The sequence below is a fragment of the Tachyglossus aculeatus genome, chromosome 2, assembly GCF_015852505.1.
Source record: "Tachyglossus aculeatus isolate mTacAcu1 chromosome 2, mTacAcu1.pri, whole genome shotgun sequence".
Taxonomy (NCBI): domain Eukaryota; kingdom Metazoa; phylum Chordata; class Mammalia; order Monotremata; family Tachyglossidae; genus Tachyglossus; species Tachyglossus aculeatus.
The window spans coordinates 153,021,174-153,029,125 of NC_052067.1; positions in this window are offsets into that span (position 1 = coordinate 153,021,174).

A 7,952-nucleotide genomic window follows, 5' to 3' on the forward strand; every position below is an offset into this window, starting at 1 on the left:
TCCAGCCTAGAAGTCTTTTAGACCGTGAGCCCACTGTTGGGTAGGGACTGTCTCTAGGATGTTGCCAACTTGGATTTCCCAAGCGCTTAGTCCAGTGCTCTGCACACAGTAAGCGCTTAATAAATGCCATCATCATTATTATCATTACTGTAACCTCCCCAGCGTTTAGAACAGTGCTTAGCACATAGTAAGCGCTTAATAAATGCTATTATTACTATTACCAAATGCCCCCAATCATTATGATTATTACACTCCGGCAATAAAGGGAGGCCGGGCTTCCAGCCTAGAAGTCTTTTAGACCGTGAGCCCACTGTTGGGTAGGGACTGTCTCTAGATGTTGCCAACTTGTACTTCCCAAGCGCTTAGTCCAGTGCTCTGCACACAGTAAGCTTTTAATAAATGCCATCATCATTATCATTATTGTAACCTCCCCAGCGTTTAGAACAGTGCTTAGCACATATCTATTCTATTTATTTTATTTTGTTAGTATGTTTGGTTTTGTTCTCTGTCTCCCCCTTTTAGACTGTGAGCCCACTGTTGGGTAGGGACTGTCTCTATATGTTGCCAATTTGTACTTCCCAAGCGCTTAGTACAGTGCTCTGCACATAGTAAGCACTCAATAAATACGATTGATGATGATGATGATGATGATAGTAAGCGCTTAATAAATGCTATTATTATTATTACCAAATCCCCCAATCATTATGATTATTACAATCCGGCAATACAGGGAGGCCGGGCTTCCAGCCTAGAAGTGGGGAGCCCTTCGGTCCTTCCACCGGGCGCTCGGTAAGTGCTGGGCACTGTACTGAGCGCTCGGGACGGTGCGAATGGGAGGTGAAGCGGGGTCGGGGGGCTTTACCTTGGCGGGGGTGGAGGCGCAGCTGGGAGCTGAGGCTGGGCAGGAGGAGGAGGAGGAGGAGGAGGAAGAGGAGGAGGCCAGGCCGCATGGCTTGTGTGTCCGGCGGGGGCCCAGGCCCGGCTGTGGGCGCAGCGCTTAGCAGAAGCAGGACTCCCGGGTCGGTCGGGCTCCGGGCCCGCGGTGTGGGGCTCCATCCCCGCCCCCCGGGCCCGCCCCACCGCCCGGACCCACCCCCTGCCCGAGGGCCCAGCCTGCAGCGCACCCTCCTGCATCCAGCCCATCCGATTCATTCAGCGCTTACTGCGATGGATTGACTGATTGATTGAAGAAGAAGAAGAATGATCAATCAATCAATCGTATTTATTGAGCGCTTACTGTGCGCAGAGCACTGGACTAAGCGCTTGGGAAGTACAAGTTGGCAACATAGACAGTCCCTACCCAACAGTGGGCTCACAGTCTAGAAGGGGGAGACGGAGAACAAAACCAAACACAATAAAATAAATAGAATAGATATGTACAAGGAAAATAGAGTAATAAATATGTACAATGATGGCGTTTATTAAGCGCTTACTACGTGCGAAGCCCTGTTCTAAGCGCTGGGGAGGGACAAGGTGATCAGGTTGGCCCACGGGGGCTCACAGTCTTCATCCCCATTTGACAGATGGGGGAACTGAGCCCCCTCCTTCATTCAGTCCATCGGATTGATTGAGCGCTTACTGGGTGCGGAGTGCTGGACTGATTGAATAATAATAATGATGATGATGGCATTTATTAAGCGCTTGCTATGTGCAAAGAGCACTGTTCTAAGCGCTGGGGAGGGACAAAGTGATCAGGTTGGCCCACGGGGGCTCACAGTCTTCATCCCCATTTGACAGATGGGGGAACTGAGCCCCCTCCTTCCTTCAGTCCATCGGATTAATTGAGCGCTTACTGGGTGCGGAGCGCTGCACTCATTGATTGAATAATAATAATAATAATGATGATGGCATTTATAATAACAATAATTTTGGTATTTGTTAAGCGCTTACTATGTGCAAAGCACTGTTCTAAGCGCTTACTATGTGCGAAGCCCTGTTCTAAGCGCTGGGGAGGGACAAGGTGATCAGGTTGGCCCACGGGGGCTCACAGTCTTCATCCCCATTTGACAGATGAGGGAACTGAGCCCCCTCCTTCATTCAGTCCATCGGATTGATTCAGCGCTTACTGGGTGCAGAGCGCTGCACTCATTGATTGAATAATAATAATAATGATGATGGCATTTATTAAGCGCTTACTATGTGCAAAGCACTGTTCTAAGCGCTGGGGAGGTACAAGGAGATCAGGTTGTCCCACGGGGGCTCACAGTCAATCAATCAATCAATCGTATTTATTGAGCCATTACTGTGTGCAGAGCACTGTACTAAGCGCTTGGGAAGTACAAGTTGGCAACATATAGAGACGATCCCTACGCAACAGTGGGCTCACAGTCTTAATGCCCATTTTACAGATGAGGGAACTGAGCCCCCTCCTTCATTCAGTCCATCGAATTGATTCAGCGCTTACTGGGAGCGGAGCGCTGCACTCATTGATTGAGTGAAGAATAATAATAATGATGATGATGGCTTTTATTAAGCGCTCACTACGTGCAAAGCTCTGTTCTAAGCGCTGGGGAGGTCACAAGGTGATCAGGTTGTCCCACGGGGGCTCACAGTCTTCATCCCCATTCGACAGATGAAGGAACTGAGCCCCCTCCTTCATTCAGTCCATCAGATTTATTCAGCGCTTACTGGGTGCGGAGCGCTGGACTGATTGATTGAATAATAATACTAATGATGATGGCATTTATTAAGCGCTTACTATGTGCAAAGCACTGTTCTAAGCGCTGGGGAGGTACAAGGTGATCAGGTTGTCCCACGGGGGCTCACAGTCAATCAATCAATCGTATTTATTGAACCATTACTGTGTGCAGAGCACTGTACTAACTGCTTGGGAAGTACAAGTTGGCAACATATAGAGACGGTCCCTACGCAACAGTGGGCTCACAGTCTTAATCCCCATTTTACAGATGAGGGAACTGAGCCCCCTCCTTCATTCAGTCCATCGGATTGATTCAGCGCTTACTGGGTGCGGAGCGCTGGACTGATTGATTGAATAATAATACTAATGATGATGATGGCATTTATTAAGCGCTTACTACGTGCTAAGCACTGTTCTAAGCGCTGGGGAGGTACAAAGTGGTCAGGTTGTCCCACGGGGGGATCACAGTCTTAAAACCCATTTAACAGATAAGGCAACTGAGGCACAGAGAAGTTAAGTGACTTACCCAAAGTCACACAGCTGACAAGTGGCGGAGCCGGGATTTGAACCCATGATCTCTGACTCCAAAGGCCGGGCTCTTTCCACTGAGCCACGCTGCTTCTCTAAGTACAAGTACTTAGAGTACTTAGTACTAGAGTACTAAGTACAAGTTGGCAACATACAGAGACGGTCCCTACCCAACAGCGGGCTCACAGTCTAGAATAATAATAATAATAATAATAATGGCACTTATTAAGCGCTTACTATGTGCAAAACACTGCTCTAGGAGGTTACAAGGTGATCAAGTTGTCCCACGGGGGGCTCACAGTCTTAATCCCCATTTTACATTTTACATCCCACATTTCTAGACTGTGAGCCCACTGTTGGGTAGGGACCGTCTCTGTACTTTGCCAACTTGTATTTCCCAAGCGCTTAGTACAGTGCTCTGCACACAGTAAGCGCTCAATAAATACGATTGATTGATTGATTGATTGTTCTAAGCGCTGGGGAGGTACAAGGTGATCAGGTTGTCCCACGTGGGGCTCACAGTCTTCATCCCCATTTTACAGATGAGGGAACTGAGGCCCAGAGAAGTGAAGTGACTTGCCCAAAGTTACACAGCTGTCGACGATTGGCAGAGTCGGGATTTGAACCCATGACCTCTGACTCCAAAGCCCGTGCTCTTAATAATAATAATAATAATAATAATAATAATAATAATGGCATTTATGAAGCGCTTACTATGTGCAAAGCACTGTTCTAAGCGCTGGGGAGGTTACAAGGTGATCAAGTTGTCCCACTGGGGGGCTCACAGTCTTAATCCCCATTTTACAGATGAGGGAATTGAGGCACAGAGAAATAAAGTGACTTGCCCAAAGTCACACAGCTGTCGACAATTGGCAGAGTTGGGATTTGAACCCCTGACCTCTGACTCCAAAGCCCGTGCTTTTAATAATAATATTGATAATAATAATGGCATTTATGAAGCGCTTACTATGTGCAAGGCACTGTTCTAAGCGCTGGGGAGGTTACAAGGTGATCAAGTTGCCCCACGGAGGGGCTCACAGTCTTAATCCCCGTTTTACAGATGAGGGAACTGAGGCCCAGAGAAGTGAAGTGACTTGCCCAAAGTCACACAGCTGTCGACGATTGGCAGAGGAGGGATTTGAACCCATGACCTCTGACTCCAAAGCCCGGGCTCTTTCCACTAAGCCATGCTGCTCCTCTAGAGTTGGGACTCTCTCCCCCTCTCTCCCCCTCTCTCCCCTCTCCCTGCTTCCCTCCCACAGCACACTCACCCCTAATCACCTTCCATCCTTCCCAGCGCTTAGAACAGTGTTTTGCACCTAATAAACGCTTAACAAATACCATCATCATCATTATTAGTATTAAAAAAGAGAAGCAGCGTGGCTCAATGGAAAGAGCCCGGGCTTGGGAGTCAGAGGTCATGGGTTCCAATTCCGCCTCCGCCAACTGTCAGCGGGGTGACTTTGGGCAAGTCACTTCACTTCTCTGGGCTCAGTGACCTCATCTGGAAAATGGGAATTAAGTCTGTGAGCCCCACTTGAGAAAACCTGATTACCTTGTAACCTCCGCAGCGCTTAGAACAGTGCTTTGCACCTAGTAAGCGCTTAACAAATGTCATTATCATTATTATTATTAAAAAAGAGAAGCAGCGTGGCTCAATGGAAAGAGTCTAGGCTTGAGAGTCAGAGGTCGTGGGTTCCAATCCTGGCGGAGGGCCCTCCCACCTTCTCCCAACGCACACTCACCCCCGATCCCCTTCTACCCTCCCCAGCGCTTAGAACAGTGCTTTGCACCTAGTAAACGCTTAACAAATGCCATTTTTATCATTATTGTTATTAAAAAAGAGAAGCAGCGTGGCTCAATGGAAAGAGCCCGGGCTTGGGAGTCAGAGGTCATGGGTTCCAATCCCGGCTCCACCAGTTATCGACTGGGTGACTTTGGGCAAGTCTCTTCACTTCTCTGGGCCTCAGTGACCTAATCTGGAAAATGGGGATGAAGACTGTGAGCCCCCCCTTAAGGACAACCTGACCACCTTGTAACTTCCCCAGCGCTTAGAACAGTGCTTTGCACCTAGTAAGTGCTTAACAAATGCCATTATTATTAGTAGTAGTATTATTATTTAAAAAGAGAAGCCGCATGGCTCAATGGAAAGAGCCCAGGCTCGGGAGTCAGAGATCATGGGTTCAAATCCCGACTCTGCCCATTGTCAGCTGTGTGACTTTGGGCAAGTCACTTCACTCCTCTGTGCCTCAGTTACCTCATCTGTAAAATGGGGGTGAAGACTGTGAGCCCCCATGGGACAATCTGATCACCTTGTAACCTCCCTAGCTCTTAGAACAGTGCTTTGCACATAGTAAGCGCTTAATAATAATAATAATAGCATTTATTAAGCGCTTACTATGTGCCAAGCACTGTTCTAAGCGCTGGGGGGATACAAGGTAATCAGGTTGTCCCACAGGGGGTTCACAGTCTTAATCCCCATTTTACAGATGAGGTAACTGAGGCCCAGAGAAGTGAAATGACTTGTCCAAAGTCACACAACTGACAAGTGGCGGAGCTGGGATTCGAACCCATGACCTCTGACTCCAAAGCCCACACTCTTTCCACTGAGCCATGCTGCTTCTCTAATAAATACCATTATTATTATTATGGGTTCCAATCCCAGCTGGGTGGCTTTGGGCAAGTCACTTCACTTCTCTGGGCCTCAGTGACCTCATCTGGAAATTGGGAATTCATTCATTCATTCAATTGTATTTATTGAGCTCTTACTGTGTGCAGAGCACTGTACTAAGCGCTTGGGAAGTACAGGTTGGTAAAATCTAGAGACGGTCCCTACCCAATAGCGGACTCACAGTCTAGAAGGGGGAGACAGACAACAAAGCAACCCATATTAACAAAATAAAATAAAATAAAATAAATAGGATAGGATAGTAAATATGGGAATTAAGTCTGTGAGCCCAACTTGGGAAAACCTGATTACCTTGTAACCTCCCCAGGGCTTAGAACAGTGCTTTGCACATAGTAAGTGCTCAAAAAATGACATTATTATTATTATTATTATATTATTATTATTAAAAAAGAGAAGCAGTGTCGCTCAATGGAAAGAGCCCGGGCTTGGAAGTCAGAGGTCAAGGGTTCCAATCCTGACTCCACCAGTTGTCAGCTGTGTGACTTTGGGCGAGTCACTTCACTTCTCTGGGCCTCAGTGACCTCATCTGGAAAATGGGGATGAAGACTGAGTCCCATGTGGGACAACCTGATCACCTTGTAACCTCCCCCAGCATTTAGAACAGTGCTTTGCACATGGTAAGTGCTTAATAAATGCTATTATTATTATTTTTATTTTAAAAACACCCACGGGTTTGGGAGGCAGAGGTTATGGGTTCTAATCCCAGCTCTGCCACAATGATAATAATAGTGGAGCAATAATAATAATAATAATGATAATAATAACAATAATAATGATGATAGTCTTTGTTAAGCACTTACTATGGGCTAAGCACTGTTCTAAGTGCTAGGGTAGATGCAGGGTAATTAGGTTGTCCCACATGGGGCTCACAGTCTTCATCCCCATTTTACAGAGGAGGTAACTGAGGCAGAGGGAAGTTAAGTGACTTGCCCAAGGTCACACAGCAGACAAGTGGCGGAGCCGGCATTAGAATCCACGTCCATGGTATTTATTAAGCGCTTACTATGTGCCAGGCACTGTTCTAAGCACTGGGGGAGGTACAAGGTAATCAGGTTGTCCCACGTGGGGCTCACAGTCTTCATCCCCATTTTACAGAGGAGGTAACTGAGGCCCAGAGAAGTTAAGTGACTTGCCCAAAGTCACATAGCTGATAAGTAGCAGAGCGGGATTAGAATCCACAACCTCTGACTCCCAAGCTCATGCTCGTCCCACCAAGCCACGCTGCTTCACACTTGTCTGCTGTGCGACCCTGGGCAAGTCACTTCACTTTTCTGGGCCTCAGTGACCTCATCTGGAAAATGGGGGTGGAGACTGTGAGCTCCATGTGGGACAGGAACTGTGTCCAACCGGATTATCTTCTATCTACCCCGGTACTTAGAACAGTGCTTGGCACATGGTAAGCACTTTACAAATACCATTATTATTTTTATTATTATTACTAAACACATACACACACACACACAAACCTTCCTTGAGCACCCAGCTGCAGCTCTCCTCTGGTTCAGGGAAGAATAATATGGTATAGTATACATACAACACATCAGTAACCCACCAATGGCAGATAAAATCAATCAATCAATCAATCAATCAATCAATCGTATTTATTGAGCGCTTACTATGTGCAGAGCACTGTACTAAGCCCTTGGGAAGTACAAATTGGCAACATAAAACACACAATTTCCCAATGTTTGCCATCCAGAAATTCAATCCAGAGGTGTTTTCATTCGTCCGCCCACCCCCCACCCCCGAGGTTTCCTCCACCCCAATTAAGAAGAATAATAACTATCATTATCATGATATTTGTTCATCGTTCTAAGCGCTGGGGTAGATCCAAGGTAATCAGGTTGTCCCACATGGGGTTCACATCTTAATCCCCATTTTACAGATGAGGTAACAGGCACAGAGAGGTTAAGTAACTTGCCCCAGGTCACAGAGCAGACGAGCAGACATCATTTTGTTAATGATGTGTATATATCTATAATTCTAGTTATCTATTTTGATAGTATTGACACCTGTCTACTTGTTTTGTTTTGTCTGTCTCCCCTCTTTAGACTGTGTTGGATAGGGACTGTCTCTGTTGCCAAATTGTACTTTCCA